Source organism: Columba livia, chromosome 1 (assembly GCF_036013475.1).
Source record: "Columba livia isolate bColLiv1 breed racing homer chromosome 1, bColLiv1.pat.W.v2, whole genome shotgun sequence".
Lineage (NCBI taxonomy): Eukaryota > Metazoa > Chordata > Aves > Columbiformes > Columbidae > Columba > Columba livia.
In genome coordinates this window covers 194822539-194842177 of record NC_088602.1, presented here as the reverse complement: position 1 = coordinate 194842177, position 19639 = coordinate 194822539, and positions in this window count along the sequence as shown.

Below are 19639 nucleotides of genomic sequence, written 5' to 3'. Positions count from 1 at the left end.
TATGATTATATGAAAAAGTACTTCCAGCAACTTTATGTTGTAGTGAACAGGATCATTACATGATAATGTAGGCAATCAAGTAAGGAAGACATCTAAACAGGTACATCTTTTTAACCAACAGCATCACCTGCATTACCAAAATATTGTTTTAAATCGTTACAAACTTGAGCCATCTCTCTTCCAAATCTTTTGCAGGTGTACTTCTTCATCAGGACCCTACAACTAACTTTTTCCACAGTAAAAATCAAGCATGCACTTGTAGTACCTTAGCAGAAGTAGAAAATACTGTGTATCCCAACTTGTCTAAGAGAGTGAATCTAAAGTGAAAAAATTAAAATATCATAGCCAAAGTGAAAGCAGGATAATATCCACATAAGTGCTCTGAAGAGCAAAGAAGAATGATATTCCACCATATTTTTGCCACCCTACTCAGTACTGTGTTGGAAGTTTAGAGTGAATCACAGATTTTTACCAAGAACTCTGGAAAACACAGGTAGTCATGGAGATGTGATGGAGTCCTTCAGCAGCTATGCCCTATGCTCCCAGGGAGATGGCTCCAGGCTGAAGGACTCCTCCATGTCCCAAGGAACATCTGCAATGTTGCTCAGTCCCACCAAGGGAAGAGAAGGAAGTTCAAGATCAGTGAAGATGTTCCTAGTATTGTCCCTTGAACATGTATGTGAGAACCAGCTGTGGTCTTGTCCACATGACAGCTAGTGCAGAACTGAAACTTTAATCTCATTGCTTAGGAATTTAAAACTGGAACTAAAGTCAAGAAAAGAGTTTTACTTCCCTGCCTCCCCCCATCTTTTTTTACTACCCTTTGATAACTACAAAGTTCTTCTACAGAAAAAATGCCCCAAGAAAATTTATAGACAGCTGCTCAGGAATTATAAAAAAAGAATATCTCAGTGCATCTCAGGCAAATTGAAGTACTTACACATGAATCAAATTCTTTTCTCAAGTACACACACACAAGTCCCATTAGAACAGTGTAAATACGCTCTGAGGCCAAATTTGGCAACAGAAATACTTTTGGAAAATGGAAACTAACTGACAATAGAACAGAGGAAAATAATTCATTTTAAATATCAAAACACTGACTAATGTTTTAATTCCTTTTCTACTTATCAGCAAACAAAGACTAAAGTATGAGTGGAATATTCTTGCTGCTGATGGAAAGAATTACATCACCTTCTCTAGAAAAATACCTGAGCTATTTTAAAACATTTCTTTTATCATAAAAGTTTATATTACAGTTATTGTTGGAAATTATCTGGAAAAAACCCAAAACAAAACAGTTTAAAGACCTGTCAGAAAGGGCTGTTCCTGAACCACTGAAGTTTACAGAATCCTTCCTTTCTTCCAAAGTTCCAACCTACCTCCATATTCTCTGTATAAACTCCTTATCACTTGGAAAAATACTAAATATTATTTGTTTCAAGCTGTCATAGCTGTGGCTCCCACCTACAGATATACACAGAAGTATTGATTTGTATTTATTTGTTCAGATTCTTATTCCTATTTTAATTTTTAGCCTCAACTGGAGTCCCTGAGGAGCTGTGAGACTCCCCTCTCATGCAACTTCATCCTTTTGAGAAACAACAAAATTAAGTTTCCTGTCCAACAGAATGATAATGTTCTCTGGCAGTGTGCAACTTTGGTCTTAAATTGATAAGTTATTGTAATTAGTTGAAAAGGCCAGGAACCACTGTTCTTTCTTCTACTTTAAGAGATCAATTCAGGAATCTGAGATTTGTTGTCTTCTTGATGGCCTTGAGTGGAACAGGGTATGTGGGGGGTATATAAGAAATGTTGACTCAACTCTGGTAAGAATTCTTGAATAGGTCTTTCCCTGCAGTACTTATAAGCAGAACTGCTGGAAACACCCAGAAGTCTCTCTCTTCTGTCCACCGCTCAACTACATCATTTGTTCTAATAAAATAATATATTTTTATCTGCAAGCTATGCTTTCCTGATATTTTCAGCTCAAAGCTGCTGAAAAATTGTGCTTTACCAGGCCCATGCAGACCTTGTCTGGAGCATGCCCACATGTTTGGGTTTTTTTTCTTTGTTGTTTGTTTGTTTGTTTGGGGTTTTTTGTTTGTTTGTTTGGGGTTTGGTTTGTTTGGGGTTTATGTTTGTTTGTTTATTTGTTTTTGTGGGGTTTTGTTTTTGTTTTGTTTTTCTTCTTTTTTTGCAAAAGGATGCATATGGACCAGTTCTGAAGAAGAGTTCTAAGAGACAGTAACACTAGGTACGCAGACAGTTTTTTTCAGTTGAAACTCCATCATCTGTACTAACTCTTATACTTACTGAGTATAAGAACAGTTAGATTTTTCTGAAGATTTATAACTCTGTCTGGAGGGTTTTTTACAGAATTTCATGGCTGGTGCTAGCCACCAGCATGACCCTATTGACAAATTCCAAGCTATGCAATAAAAGAGCTTCAGGATGAAAGAATTGTTAACATAGACATTCTTACCATCAACAAAGCAACATTTTTTTCCTAACTCATTTTTATATCCCTAAGCTGAGCCATTTTAACTGGACTGTTTATTCCCAGAGTGGTTCACTGATGCTCTGCTTCACCAGGCAGAGCTCCAATCTATACAAGGGCTCTTCTAACTTATTCCAGACAGTGTGGCCTTCATCACTCAAAGAATAAACTAAGATTATTCTTCTATTTAAGATGGAGAGACATATTTTAATGCTACTTTTAGCAGAGTGCACTGTAAAACTACTAATCAATGCTCAAGGTAAAAGAATAGGAAGGCATAGAAAAAAAATCACATAGACTATGGAGGCTGTAGAAACAGTCCCTTTCCAAAGAGAATGTAAACCAAATCAGAAGTGAGATTATCTGAAGCAGAAGAGGGAAATCTGGAGAGTATATTTATCAGACTTAATCAACTAATGAAATAACTTGAAAATAAAACAATCTCATAGAATCGTAGAATGTCCTGAGTTGGAAGGGACCCACAAAGATCATCGAGTCCAATTCCTGTCCCTGCATATGACAACCCCACAGTTCATACCACGTGTCTGAGGTCTGAGGGTGTTGTCCAGTCTCTTCTTGAACACTGTCAGGCTTGGGGTTGTGACACCTCCCTGGGGAGCCTGTTCCAGTGCTCCAGCACCCTCTGGGGGAAGAACCTTTTCCTAATGTCCAACCTAAACCTTCCCTGGCACATCTTCTTGCCATTCCCCCGAGTCCTATCTGTGGTCACCAGAGAGAAGAGATCAGTGCTTACCCTTCCTTCTCCCCTTGTGAGGAAGCTGTAGACCATGACCAGGTCTCCTCTTAGTCTTCTCTAGGCTGAACAAACCAAGTGACTTAAACCACTCCTCATATGGCTTCCCCTCCAAACCTTTCACCAACTTCGTAGCCCTGTTATGGACACTTTCCAACAGCTTTATATCTTTTTTATCCTGTGGTGCCCAGAACCGCACCCAGTGCTGCAGGCGAGGCCGCACCAGTGCAGAGCAGAGCGGGACAATCCCCTCCCTGCCCGGCTGGCAATGCTGTGCTGGATGCACCCAGGACACGGGTGGCCCTCTTGGCTGCCAGGGCCACTGTTGGCTCATGTTCAACTTGCTGTCGACCAGAACTCCCAGATCCCTCTCCACAGAGCTGCTTTCCAGCATCTCATCACCAGTCTGTATGTACAGCCAGGGTTGCCGTGTCCCAGGTGCAAAATCTGGCACTTGCCTTGTTGAACTTCATGTGGTTGGTGATTGCCCAGTTCTCCAATTTGTCCAGATCCCTCTGCAGGGCCTCTCTGCCCTCGAGAGTGTCAACAGCTCCCCCCCAGTTTCGTGTCATCAGTGAACTTCCTAAGCAATCCCTCACGTCCCGAGTCTAAGTCATTTATAAAGACATTGAAGAGTGCTGGTCCTAAGACAGATCCCTGTGTAACGCACTAGTGACTGGTCGCCAGCCTGACATAACCGCATTTACTAGGACCCTTTGAGCCCAGCCTGCAAGCCAAATTGCTCACCCACAGTATCTCAACACAGAAAACATTACACTGGAAAATACAATTTACTTCCTTCAGTTCTAGATGTCCTTATTAATGACAGAGGAACTAAATAAAAATACAGATAACCAGATTATTAACATAAACAAATAAGGGCATATGAGATGCACAGGCCAGTTATTTATCCTGACACTTAAGATATGCTTAGTTAGACTAATTAGATTAGTTAGACTAATTAAGCTAGCACATAAAAACAGATAAAGTGCCTGCTTAGACAATCATAGAAGCATCTCTGTAAGTACCAACTATGGTCATTATCTTCTTACATAAAATAAAATAAAATAAAATAAAATAAAATAAAATAAAATAAAATAAAATAAAATAAAATAAAATAAATAGAAATTATCTGAGCAGCAATATCATCCAAGAAACTAAAATCACTTCTTTGTTTCCCAGAATCAGTGAACATATCTGTAGTCTCCCAATGTTAATAACTTGAAAAAAAATCAACAACATAAAAATCAGAATGTATCTGTGAAGAATTTATGTTCTTTAAAAAAGTTTTTGACTCTGTATAGCTGCCAGGATTAAATCTCTAGCTGATATACATTGAATCAGATGAAACAGAAACATAATTTATATTATTATTTTAAATGTATTTTGTTTATTTTTTTTCTTATCACTGAGAAAATGACACTGATATGTGACTTCTGACTAAAAAGATAATCATGCCTGTAATCACAGGTAGATTGAACTCACATAGAAGCTAGTGAAATATCTAATTGACACTTACCAAAAAGTCCTCCTGCTCCTTTCATTACATTTGAAAGGTTCTTCAATTTTTTAATCAATTTTTGTCTTTGGGAAATTTTCACCTATCAAATGTACCCTCAAACAGAAACATTCACACCAGTCTTCTTGGAAGACATCTACTTTTGACCTGATATCCATAAGCTCATGGTTTTTTTTAGTACCTCTACAAAACTATGAATTATTGCAGTTAAAGATGGATCTTGAGGTTCATCCTTTTAGAATAGCAAGAGATGTTCTAAGACACAGCCACTTTTTACAAGATAGCAGAGTTATTATATGAGGAAGAAGGATGCTCAGAAGGGCAAAGACATTTGACTAAACTAAAATAAATTGAAGCATTAAACTCTCTCTTTCTTGTGAATACTGTCTTTTTGAAGTCAAGTAGCATTAGATCACAGATCTGACTTACCTGAAAGTCCATGTTGAAAAATTCATGATTTATACTTGAGAATTATGGTTTCTGATTTTCATTCAAACTATTCCACCAATTCAGTTTCAGTAGGAAAAAAAAAAAAACAATGTCCTACACAACAACTTTATCAGTACAAAAATAACTCAGAAAAGATAAAAGTATATGAAATAAAAACAAAGTATAGATTTTCTCGGTTTTATCAATCTTTGGACACAGTCTCATCAGTCTTGTTATTCATTCACTATATAATTGGAAAGTTCACAGGAGCGTAAATTTATATTTTAATAATTTCTGCCTTTACAAGGACAAAGATCCTGGTTGTAGATTATTTTAAAGTTGGATTTGTCAATTTAAGGTAGAAGAAGGAAGGTTTTTTTGGTCTTTAAATGTCAGTTAATTGTTTCCTTGAAACTGTTTTAATTAGCTCATGTGATTTAATTAACAATGCCGCTTTCCGTGGTTAGTACAATATTTTAAAAGTACAATATAAAACTAAAGTAAATGCTTACAAATGCAGGTGAAGTTCTCTTTCAAAAACCGAGACTCTGAATGATCAGATCAAGGATGGATTGAGGCAGTTTGTCTGAATAGAGTAATTTTCGCTTTGATTGTTTTGCAGCTGACTACTGTAGTAGAGATGATGACAGCTGGTATGAAGCTGTCTGAATCAGTGATACTAGAATGCAAATACATGCCAATACTTTGCATAAAATCCACAACGCAGAGCTATTTCTGCACTATGCCTTTTGACATCTCAGCACGCATGTTGACTTGAATTGGTGTCTTTCCTTTTTGATTTTCTGGTATCAAAATTAAATGGAACACTAAGAACAGAATGTAAAATCAGACAGATCTACCCAAAAAAAGAGTGCAATGGTGAACAAAGCGGATCTTTTCATAACTGAATTTAAATGTTTAGGTCTAGCAAACAAATATATTTAAGGAACTTTGCTGTGAATGGCTTTATAGCTGTTCAAAGGGATGCCAGTCATCCTGGGGATAGTTCTGAATATGCTGAAAAGAAAATTTAAAGACCGAGGAGTAGCCTGATAAACACTTGTAAACTATTTGTCTTGCCAGGTGGCAATGACTGACGAATTTGGAGCACACCATTTTATGGGATGCACACTCAGAGCTGACTAGTTGACATGTCATTCTAAATACAACTTGTAGAATTTGTAGATTTTGATGAAAGTGATACATTTTCAAAAGATTGCATAGGGTTTCAGTCAAACAGCTCATTTAGTCAGAACTATGAATCAAACTTCACTGCAGTGCTTTGAAAAATCAATCACCTCCAAACTATCTCCAGACAGTTTAATGCAGATAGTTTTGTGAAAATCATGACTCTGAAAGACATAATTCTACATCACTGTGGCTACAAAATGACAATAAGGAGTAATCAATGTTTTGTAAAAGAACCTGAGTGCAAAGGAACCATTCAAACCCATTGCTTTTATGGTTGTGCCTATAAGAGCAAGTCAACAGGAAAAAGGATTACATTGTTAGTGGCAGATTCTTTGCCTTGATTAGAAAAGAAAATGCAATAATAAGACTTGAACTAATAACACATCCCTACTAGATTTAGCTGTGAGAAACTTCCTCCTCTGTCACCGTGGGATGGGTGTACAATAAACCTATGAAGGGCTGGAACAGCTACTGTAAAGGAAACCAGAGAAGTAATATTGAGTTGAAATAAATATTCAGTCTAAAATGGACATGTACGACATTTCATTCCTCTTGCTTTTTAAGCAAATTTGGAGATTGTGACTAAAATTCTTAGGACAGAAGCTAATGTAATGGTTTGTGTATCTTTCACAGTCAGCAACCACTGGCTACTGAGAAAACATGTGTGACTTACTCACTATACCATATGGCTGGTAATCTCAACATCACAAATCGTTCTGGTTTTGGAAGGAAGCAGTTTGAAACACTGTGGGATAGAACATGAAGTGGGGAGAGAGAAATAGAGAAGTGTGCTATGGGTTGTCTCAGTAAAAAACAGAAGCACAGCTAAGGCTTAACAGAAGCTACCAGCACCCAAGGACAAACAGGACAAGCACGGGAGGAGATAAAAACCTATATTTTCCCTTTTATACATGCACAAAACCCCCTACTCACAATGCCCTCTTTCATAAGACAAGCAACGTTGGGTGCAGTGGTTTAGAGAAACACACATAGCAGGCTCAACAGCAACACAGCTTGAAGTTGGGTTAAAACACAGAAACCGTTCCTACGTAACTGAATCAATGCTAATGTGGTGCTCTGAAAACTATCAGATAAAAAGCAACAGGAGTGATGGCAAAATAAAGCTGAAGAAGAACATTAGTTCCTTTTACTCTCTGAAGACACCATGACTACAAAGTGTACAGGTATGCATGCAGCTATGCATGTACAGCCAGGTGAGATACATTTACCTGAATCTCCAAATCACTGGGTAATAATGATGCTAATACCTTTTCCACTGCTACACACCTCATATAGTGCATCTAGTCTTCTTCATCTTTGAAACTTAACTTACTGCTCCTAAAACTCTTAAAAATTTTTCTTTCCTATGTTCTCCTCTCTGGTAACCCATTTAGCTGTGTAGAGGGTATGATACATGAGTATAAATAACACTTGCTCCACAGAAAGTGAGATACAGTCTAAAGAGACTTGTAGAGTATTGCCTTCTAACATTAGTTTCAGACGTATGATTAAGTAGCTTCTGCTTTGGGAAGGCACAGACGTCTGTGGGTAAAACAGACTTAAAGTCATCACCATCACTCCCTATCCCTGTCCCACCTTCTGGACAAAAAAAATGGCATGTTAGCACCCAAGCCATGGAAGCCATTAGATTTCTGTCCTGGTCTGATCCATGGAGTTCGTCGTTCAAAGCTCTATTTTTTAATATTTTTTTTTTGTTTAGCAGACAGCTGGGTGCTGAAGCTCATTGTTATCCAGTTGCTGAAAATGAAGTGCCAAGAGCCAATAGAGAGGCCTTTGGGTAGCCAAAATGTTTGTCTGGGACAGACAGATATGACACAGGGCTTCAGAAAAGAACCACATCCTCTGAAGCAGCAGCTGGTAGCTAGGGTGGATACCCTACAGCTAATCTACATCTAAAATATCACTAAATGCCTAGGTTTAGGCAATTGAATGTCACTCCCCATGTCTAATAACACTCTCTGGCATGGAGACCTCAGCATTTTGTCACCTAAATCCAGGGATTAATGTCTTAGCCAAGGGAACTTCTAATAATTTAGGCACATTTTCTCCCCTGCTAGAAGTGCAATCAGTAGACCGAAGTGAGTGGTACTAAGGGTCTTTATCTCTCCATTATATGAGGCTTAGGAGGTTCACCCTGATTTAGATGTCAACTAGTCTGTCTATCTTTAAGAAGTCATGGAGATTGGGGGATATCCCAGAAGGCTGGAAAAAGGCTAATGCCACCTCCATCTACAAGAAGGGCTTAAAGGAGGATCCAAGAAATTATAGGCCCATCAATTTTACTTCAGTTTCTGGGAAAGTTATGGAACAAATCTTCCTGGGGTCTATCACAAGTCAAATGAAGCATACCACTGGGAAAAGCCAACACAGATTCACCAGGGACAAACCATGCTTGGCAAACCTGATCATCTTCTACAAGAAAGTTACCTTCTTGGTTGATGTGGGGTGAGTGGTGGACATTGTCTACCTGGACTTCTCCAAGGCTTTTGGTATGGTTTCCCACGACCTTCTCCTAGAGAAACTGTTGTGTTATGATCTAAACATGTGGTCTGTGCCATGTGTGGGGAACTGGCTGGCGGGCTGTACCCATAGAGTGGTGGTAAATGTCTCCTTTTCGAACTGGCAACCTGTCATGAATGGGGTCTCCCAGGGATCAATATTGGGCCCAATACTGTTTAATGTCTACATAAGTGATCTGGATGATGGGATCAAAGAACCTTATGAAATTCAACAAGGACAAGTGTAAGGCGTTGAACCTGGGAAAACATAATCCAGAAGTGCAATACAGGCTGGCATCTACCTGGCTGGGGAGCAGATCTCTGGAAAACTACCTGGGGGTTTTGGTGGTCAGCAAGCTTGACATGAGTGAACAGTGTGCTGCTGCAGCAAGGAAAACCAACAGGATGCTGGGCTGCATTAGGAAAGGTATCACCAGCAGAGACAAAGTCATTATCTCACTCTACTCAGCACTTGTCAGGCCACACCTGAAACACTGTGTTCAGTTTTGGTCCCCACTATGCGAAAAAGATGTGGACAGATTGGAGAGGGTCTAGAGAAGAGCCACAAATATGATCAAACCTCTTGATAACCACCAAATTAAAATATCCTGTGTTTCAACAGTTTTGCGAGGATGCAGCTATTACCATGCCTCAGTAAATCTTGTATTAACCTATCTGGGATTGAATCTACAGAGACAGTCCCTACAGCTTCAGTATTTGGCTGGGTAACTTATTATTTGTTCTCCTCCAATCCACCAGTAATATAACACATACTACTTATTTGTTCACTTCTACAAATTCTCTCTAACAGCACTGTATTTAGATAGCATAGAATCACTTGTTCTCTTAATACCTATTTTTTATTGAAAAACATAATGGACAGCTAGTGAAATGGCAGTTCTGTGAAACCAGAATCATGTTCATCACTATCATGATTTGGGGTCAAAGATGTTGTTGCCATAAGGAGGGAGGTGTTAACACACCAACACCTGTAACTACTTTTAACCCTGTGTGGAAGACTCTTTTTGGTTTAGGAATCCAGGAGCATTAGCTGGCTGGGTGTGTTCAGTCAAATGTGCTTCTAAAACATCTCTGAAGTATGATCTTACCATTCATCCTCCCTTTTGTGTGTTCCAGCTCACTGTATGGGAATTGCTTGGTCACTTAGGCATAGCCTATCCAAACCACATCTATCACCCAGTGCTGCCAGGACATTGTTATTAATGTCTTAATAAGCACTCAATCAATTTGACTAAAACCAAGAAGGTAGAGTATTATTTCATTACGAGCAGGCAGTTTTCCACAAGCAGAAATCAATGGGTGGGTGCATCTTCTGTGGAAAATGTCTGACTCATTCAGGAGCATGGTAAGCAGAGAAGTACTGTGTCACTTTAATTTGGTGAAGGAGCTACTTTCATGCTGATGCAATAGCCAAACTGCGTCAGCACATCAAGTTTCAAGTTTATTTCTACCCATGAATTTGGAAGGCATAATGTATTTTCCTCTTCAGCACATAATCTTTTGTTTTTCTTGCAGTCATCAATATTTGAAAGCTGACAGCAGAAAATCAGCCTGCAAACTAAATATCTTGTTTAGAGCAGGCTACTAGTGAATGATCAAATCCTACATGAGTTTTTGTAGCCTGGAATAGTTCAGAAGTAAATGCTGTTGATTGTTTTAGGGCACCGCCTAGCACAAATGCACAAAACATCACGAACAATGCAGTCCCTAAGATATAATCTTATTTGCTACTATTTGTTGTGGGGAAATGGTTGGCTCAGAATTCCATTGACCTTTACAGCACCTGAGGGAAGCTCTCTCCGACAGCCAGGTCCTTCCATCATGCTTCAAAATCCAGCTCACTTCTGAGTGTTCAAAAGCTTTCATCAAATCAATGGATGTTCAACAGATTATAAGATTTTTCTCTTGGGTGCAAAATGATGCAACTTTAAGAACAGTTTCATGGCTTGTTGGAACATGTTTCGATTACAGAAGCTTTTTTACTACAATATTCCAGGACACTGAATGTGAATGTTTTTTGATTATTATACTTCTTCATTCCTCAGGCTGCAGTGCAGTTGACCTCTCTATATGGTTGGGCACTAGTTTGAATGACAGCACTGCAGTTGCCATGAGAAGTTGGGGGAAATGCTACCTTTGGCAGCCATAATTATTTTGAACAAATGTAGAAAGTGCTGGGCCTAACAACTTTGCAGTTTACAATCAACTTTTCCACCCTTTACTGGCTTTGTCATGCGTTAACGCCTATAATGCCCTGAGCTCTGCTTAGAAGAAACATATTAGAAGCACCAAACTCGTGAAAAATGAATAATCAGGAAAGAAAGTTGGTTTTACTCAATTAACACTTTTTTATTAATATGTATTAATCTACATGTAGTATGTGCTGTTTAAAGAGATTAAAAGCTGCCTCTTACATTAAAATACAATTTTCAGCTACAGATTTTTCAGCCTGCTTCTGTAGGGCCACTGGAATAAAAACAGGAATGTAAGAGATGATATTTCTGAAAATTCTACTGTGAAAAAACGATCATTCGCTGCCTTGATATTAAAAATGTAGCAAAGAGGAACAGAAGCACTGCACGTCACTCAGTGCAGATGACTTTTATATTAAAGCCTTGGGAAGAAATTAATCATTGCTGTAAGTGGGCAGAACACAGCTGGGAGTGGCTGAATTGTGTTTGCAACCAAGGCAAGCTGAACAGCACTCTGTGAAGCAGCTCAGCTGGATTCCCGAGCAGCGAGAGGCTGCTAACCATCAGCCTTTAAAAACACGGCAGTTGTGAAATCCCACCAAATGGCTGCAAGAAAGTGTTTGGTCTCAGGCCCAGTGGGAATTTCCTCAGATTTCAAATAGTGGGGCCATATGCCAAAATCCCTGCAGCACTGCTTAGCTCAAAAGTAAACAGCTGAATATATTTGGCACAGTTTTTACAACTGCTGCTCAAGTAGCTTTCATAGGGGTTTTTATGGGAGCAGTATCATAGCACTGGAATTAGGAAGAATCCTTTTTTAAGCCAATATTCTTTTGCTAAAACTCCAGAAGGTGTGTACAGGGAAGATATGAATTGACAAAAAAAGGCAGAATTTTTTGCTTAAGCAGAAATCAGCCCTCCAATTGTCCACCTGTTCATAATGGCAATACTTCTGAGTGTGGGTTAGAGCAGGATGTGCTTTTCAAACTTTGAGGACTATTTTTTCTCCTTTTCCAGATTATCATTTTTAAACAATAATCTTAATGTTGTCAGTGTTGCAGTTACTGTAATACACAGACTTTGCCTCCTAATACACTGCTACTGTAAGTAGGTTCCAAAAACACAGATTCACATCAACATCCCAGTGGTCGTGCTGACATGAAAATCATCAGGTTCAAACATCCTGCCAGAACACTTTGGTTTTCAGCTGACTGACACCTGGACATGCTGCAAATGATAATTGACTTGATCTTCAAGAATGAGATTGCCAGAACATTACAGCACTGAGTAGTACCAACTCACCTGCTCCAACAGCTGTTTGGCTGGCAGACTCCAGGGAGACCTCTTATCATAATCTCATAATGAGGTATTAATAGCAACCTCAGAGGAAACTGCTTGTTCTTTCTTGAAGAGAAATTATCAATAACTGCAAAACCGCATTTATTGTAGTGTACAGGATAGAAATGCTGGTGACAAGGAGAACATTCCCTGGATCCTCCTCTGCAGGTGGGAAGACACTCCTGAGCTATGTGCTTCCTTTGACAGGAAAAGTCATGTGTTGAAAGCCCAATACTTTGCCAACAGAAAAGTGAAACCAAGACAGTGGGCTTTGATGATACTTTCATATGAGGGATAGTAAGAAGAAATTGTACTTTTGCCTGCTTAGGTGAGAAAAAGCATCGATCCTGTACAAAATGATAGTGAGAGCCATTTACATGGTGATGCTACAATCATTTATTTTAATTGAATAATAGAGGACTGTTGGAACGACAAAAGACTCAGCATTCCGATTCAATGTGAATCACACAAAGCCATTTATTACAGAAACAAGCCTCCTTATATATGCAACTATATTCTAATCACGTGTCCACGCTCCAAGCATGGATTTGCTAAATGAGTATCATGGGCTGTCCATGCGCTGGAGTCTCACGCCGATGATTCACGCCATGTTGAGGCCCTGTACGCCCCTCTTTCTCACAGCAGATTCTGTTCTCAGCTTCTCAAAGTGGCCTTGAGATTCCTTTGAGCCTGACTAATTCAGCAACAAATCTTTATCTATCAAAACCCCTCCACAGAGGACAAATGAAATAGACTAATTGTACCAAAGAAGGACCAAGTCACAGAGTCCACTCCTCTCTGAAAAGCACACAAGGCTGTTCTCTCTTGTAGCTGCTATAAAATTTCTTAAGAGTATTTCAAAGAAAAAAAAAGAGTCTTTGTTCAAGACTTAGAAACCATAATATCTGCATCTGGACTGTTTATAAAAATAAGTATTTCTCAGAGCAGTGTGAAACCTTACCACCTAGGTTCAGTGCCTCTCAGACGTTTTATATGTATATACTGAGGCCTACCTGCCAGGGAAAAATCTATAGCAATGCAGTTTAGATGAGCAGGTGGCAACAGAAAAAAAAGCTGCATGGAAGAATAAACATTCAGAGAACCACAGATGCCTCTTGCTGGCTGATTTCTCCAGGACTTCTAGGCCTACAAAAGATCTCTCAGATATTGATCCTTTCTGCTTGGTATGAAAGAGCTGAACAATCCCACTGAAGTTCACGGGAGCTGACGGATGCTATGAAAGGGTTTTCACAACAGCACTGACAAAGTTGTTTGCCTGTTTCTTCCACGAGAGGAAAAGATCATATGGCTTCGCTGTTGAAAGAAACAGCAAACAAACACTGAGCAATTCTTTTAAGGCGAAATAAGTATTCAGCTGCTCTTGCCTTACAGACACAGAGAACTCCATCGTTTCCATATGAAAAACAAGTTCTGCATTGTTTAGGTTTGAAGAAAATAAGACGAAGCAACATTTTTGCTAATAAATCCAAAGCTTTACAATCCAAATGTTATAATCAATGTTTCAGTAGTGGTATACAATAGTTAAATTAAACAAGAATGGACATGAATTCTTCAAGATTTTCAGCACCCCAGAACACAAGGAAGAATCAGGGAGCTTTTTTGACAAATTAGAATGAAACAAGTACGATAGAAATGATTTGACATTGCTAAGATTGCCCTCTGTTAAAGTAAATGTCTGTTTATATGCTAACACCAATGAGCAACTTCTCTCTATTAAAACAATTTGAAGTCATTAAAAAATACACTAGGTACTGTGTTTTTACCAACCAGCATACAAACAGAAAACTAATATCAAAAGTGATAAGCACATTCATATACCACAAAAAGATGCTGAGCCCTCCCTTTTTCCTCTTGCTTATTTCTTAAGATCATTGGATTAGTTATTTTTCCTTTCAATGTAAAAAGAAAAAATCTTCACAAAAATAATGATTTGTCTTTGGGCATCTAAATCCTCAAAGTGATTTACTTAGGACTTGAGCATCAGGAAGGTTAAATGAAGCTGCAGTTTCTGCTAAGGTGGTGTTTTCCCCTTCAATGCCAGGCTGTTCATATGGAGCTATAAGACTTCCATACAGCCTTTCTGCTAAAGCCATCTCTGGCTGCATGAAGAGGATAGAAAGAGTGCGGTTTGGCCAGCCCTTTTAAAAAAACCTGTTTTATTCACCAGTTGCATAATCCTTGACTGTTTTATGCTGGTTGTGATATTATCCAAAGCAATGTTCGTTTAGCACCCTGAACAACCCTAATCTCTCCTGAGACTTGTTTCTCAGCGGAGAGCTGAACTTGTTTCAGCAGAGACCCCTTTAGCTCTGACTGTCCCGCCTGTCACACGAGCTGACCCCGAGGCATGGGCCTGTCCTGGTTTGTCTCTCTGGAGACGCTGGGGCAGCTGGGCTGGTGGCGCTGGTGCTGCCGCCTGGCAGGGACGCTGGCCGGGTGCGGATGGAAGGACAGCATCACCACGTCCATCGGCAGCCAAGCCCCCGTGGGGCTGCCAGCCCTCACACCCCAACACAACGCAGTGCTCCCAAGGCTGTGCTGTCATACGGACTACACACTAGAGATCTCTGGTGTCAGCAGCTGGAAAAAAGCGAAAATCCTTTCCTTCCCTACTGAATCAATTGTTGGTACGTGGAGAAGCTCTTTCTCAACAACAGTATACTATTGAAATGGCTGAAAGGCTGAAGCGTAATGTGGGCAGAAGGTGCAATTTTTCTTGTTATCTGAGGTTGGCAGACCGTATTTACAGATGAATCAACTCAGTTTCCTAGGCAGAGAGACAAATCAAGTCCCTAGAGCTTCATACCATGGGAAATGCTTTATAAAGTGTTCCAAGTAGTCCTTTATCAAATAACACCGTGGTTTTGAGCCAGCAGCTCCTCATCAAAGTATTGATCCTTTCCTGGCATCGCAACAACTTGTTGAGCTGATGACACAAGGTTTCCAGTGGAGCCAAGGGCATCTCAGCCCCTCTCCAGACACGCTGGAGCACATTAAAAAGAGCAACGAGATGCTGAGTGCTGATGAATAGTCCTTTGCTGTCAAGAAAGGAGAACCTGAATACAAACAAGGATTTATTAACATAAATTCTTTTTTCTTTCACATTTTGAGATGAGTGAAAAAAAAGCACATAAGCTTCAAGCTTCAACCCAGCTTATAAAACACAACAGAAGATTTCCTAAGGTAAGTTAGATACTGAAAGGTTACTGAACAATAAGGGCGCTGTGGAAACATCATGGCCAAACTCAGAGCCTACTGAAAGCAGTTTTATCCTAGATCCATAATTTCTAAGCACTAGATGAAAACTGACTGCTGTTTCTCTACCATAACAATTTTCTCATTAATTTTACTGGTTTTGAACATACTGCCAACTATTAGCACTGAAATAAAGTGCACTTTTTCTTCTATTGCATAGTCCATAAAGACAGAAAACTGGAATACTATAAAGAACTCATATAGGTGCTGCCGTGGTGATTTATTCCTTCATTGCTCCCAGATGTTCATACTTCAACTGGCTAATTATTCAAGAGCTATGAAGAAATTGCCTGAGTTACTTTTTCCTAAGGAAAAGACCCTAATTCAGACCCCCTCTCGCAAGGCATGTTACAGGAGCCAACCCTCCTGACTTCTTAATGAATAGAGACACGTTTCCAGTTTAGATCTCAGACAGACTGAAAACTATGCGGAGTTTGCTCTTTTTGTTCACATACACAAACATAGAAAAGTTCATTTTTAGGCAGAGCAATTTAACAAATTTGTTCCATTAAATTCCCTATCACTATTCTTCATGATACTCCAACAAAACCACATTTTAATTGGATTTTTATATAAGACTAAGCATTTGTATCAAATGTGCATCCATACATATACATACACATATATATAGACTGTATGTCTAAAACAATGTAATGTAACTGTATCTCTATTGTAGAGAGTTTAAGTAATACAAGCCAAAAAATATATGAATAATAAGAATCAATTTGGAAGGGAGTAGCTTGAGAACAATTCATGTGTTGCACAGCCCAAAGTACTGTTATGATCATCTCCTCTGATTTTGTGCACAAAGAACACAGATTTTTCACACAGTAAAAACCTCAATCAACCCAAAAGAATTGCAGCTGAAGTACAGCATACTTTTCAGCAAGACATTCTGTCTTGATTTAAAGAAATACATTTATGGCGAAACTCCTACATCCTCTACCCAATGATGGAATTGCTTATCTTCACTCTTCAGATAGTATCTCCCCCTAACTACTTCTAGTATCAATTTCCAATCATTAAATCATTAACTGGGAACCGGTACAAACAGGAGAGTACCACATATAAATTGATTGAAATCACAGACAATAAACATGGTATGGTATCAGCTTGATATTAACAATATTAATAATTCTGATATTATTATAAATGTTAGAACAAGAATACAGTATGACATGATCCACAAATTTAAAGTAGTTGTCATGCAGTACTAAAAAAACGTGTTCTTTTTCTTTTTATTTTCAGTATAATGTGCTTGGTTTTGTTGTTGTTGTTTTTTCTTTTTTAAAAAAAGACAGGTTTGTCTGGTAGAAACCGGTTCATTCTTCTCTCGGCTATATTAGCTGGTCTAATATAAAACGCTATCTCCTTGTACAAACGTTTCCTCTCACAAAACACAGCCATAAAGGAGAAGTTTTTGAGCTTCTTCAGTATTTCAATATTGTTCCTGTTCTGCAGCCCATGGTTGATTTTGAGTTAGAGGCATTTTTGAAAAATGATGCATAACGTATTTATTTCCTCTGGCTACTTGTGAAATCTTATTTTAATGACCATGCATACTAGAATTATTACCGCTAGACTTCAGGATTTCAGTAGAAGAGATTAATCCTTTGAGCTCTTTCTATTTAAAATGGCTTCCACTTCCAAGGACCTGCCTGTGATTGCCTTATCATTTTCTCTTCAAAACTCAGGGACTCTAGTGGTTTGACATCAGTATTCTTAGTTCATTTCTGGCACTAAGATTGCCAGTTCTGAAACAACTGTCAGGACCATTCAAGTGAAATTGCAAATTTTCATTTCAAGGTTTAGAAGCTAAGCTGTTCTTTTTTTTTTTTTTTATTACTTTACAACACGATGCTCCATGCTGTGTTATAAAAGAAAGTGATCTGAATAGCGAAATACTTCATTCTCACTTTTTAGCCTGAGTTTTCTTTTTTTTCCCCTTAGCTGAAAAACTTGTACTATTTCTACCCGTTTCCCAAAAGTAACAAGGTCTAAAAAGAACAAAACTATGCAGGTTTTGATTTTTTTTTCCAATTGCACCAAAATTCTTAAATTTGGGAAACCATTCATCGTCTTCACCAAATGAGTACTTCATAAATCCAAATCACCAACAGACTAGACTATGACTCTTGGATAAGGAGCAGAAGCAGTTTAAATCAAATGTATATGAAAATACTTTGTTATATTTGGAGTGGCTCTCATTTCCTTTGCAATATAATTTTGCTTATGTCTCCTTGACCAAGATCCCAGCCCCTCTGTTGTTAAATCACAAGCCTTCCCTACACTCTCACCAGCAAAATGGGTAGCTCAGCCAACAGCATTGCCACAGGAACATTCACTCTTTTTGTCTGAAAGTCGTGCTAAAAAGATCCCGTTACTAGAACTCCAACTGCAATATCTTCATTATACTCTTCACTCGTTTACATTTGCTCTTATTCAAATGAGAGCACACACAAACCACAGAAAGCGCAATATGAAAATTCAAGTACTAAAGGACAGTTAATGACATCTGATACAGACATATCTCTCAAGCAGCCGAATTACTTTCCTCTTAAAGAAAAAGAAAACATGATTTTGAGACAACTCACTTGAATAATAATTATAATGTTTTATACTGAAGATATTTTTGGAAATGATATCTATGCAAGAGTCTGCAAGGCCAAACATGAATTTATATTCTATCCTGTATCTGTCATTCACCTTACACTACCTGAACTCAGTCTGCCACTAATCCCTTTCTACAGAAACTGTATTAATAAGATTTCAAAATCGAAAATCTGTGGAACACTAAAAGGGAAGGGAAGAAGGCTGTTTTCATTTTAAGGATACATTTCAACTGCCAGGCAGAGAAACTCAGAAACAGATTAAAAATCAAATAGTGAAACTTAATTACCTTCTAATATACATTTGGATCAAAGAGAAATTAATTGAGAGAGAAATGGGGTGGAATAGCATGGTAAAGGCTTTGCTATCCTCAAGAAACACCAACAAAAACTAATCCCTCACACAGACACAAATGACATGAAAAAGACACTAATGGTGCTGTTAAGGCATGAAAAGGGAAGTCAGTGATAGACTTAAACTAGACACAGAGATACAAGGAGAAACCACTAATGGAATTTCAAAAAGCACTGGTGATGGAGCTGGATGGTCAAAGACATGACTAGAGCAAAACCAAACCAAACCAAAAAACAAACAAACAAATCAACCAAACCTGCAGGAGTCAGTCATGAAGATTGTCGGAAAACAAATGTACGCTCTCAGGATAAACTGTAGATGCCAATTAACGCACCTCTTGATGTGTTGTAACACCTGAAAATATTTGCTGAAGATAATCTATCAAAATTTCTGTGTAGTGTCATGTCCCCAATCTTCTTACACAGGTGGGAAGAATTAAAGGCTGACTTCTAAATAGCTTTTTTTGACCAAAAAATGGAAGGTGCCAAGAACATGATTGATGCTAGTGGCACTCCAAATGGAGTGCCTTTGTGCTGAATATATCTTCTGAAAAACTTTCTTTAGAACAATGGATCAAACTGGAGGAGAAACACAGAGTGGCCAGGGAATGAAGTAAAGGGAATGTATCTTTTATAGACTTTTATAGGTCTGGAGTTTCTAACACTGAAGAAGGCTCAAAGATCTACATACAAATTCACCAGAGGTTGTTACAAACCAAAGGTCAGAGCAGGTCAGAATCACAGTCACAGCAGAAGCAGGATAACCCAAAAGTAGATAATGCTGAGAAATACAACTCACCATGTCTGGTGCATTTCCTGAAATCTGAGATCAACTTGTCCATTAGAAACAAAATGGCCAGAACAGCGAGGTTGGACCAAACCACTTAAATCTGCTGTTCAGTTCTGTTTCAGAGTTACAAGGTGCTTTTTTTCAGGT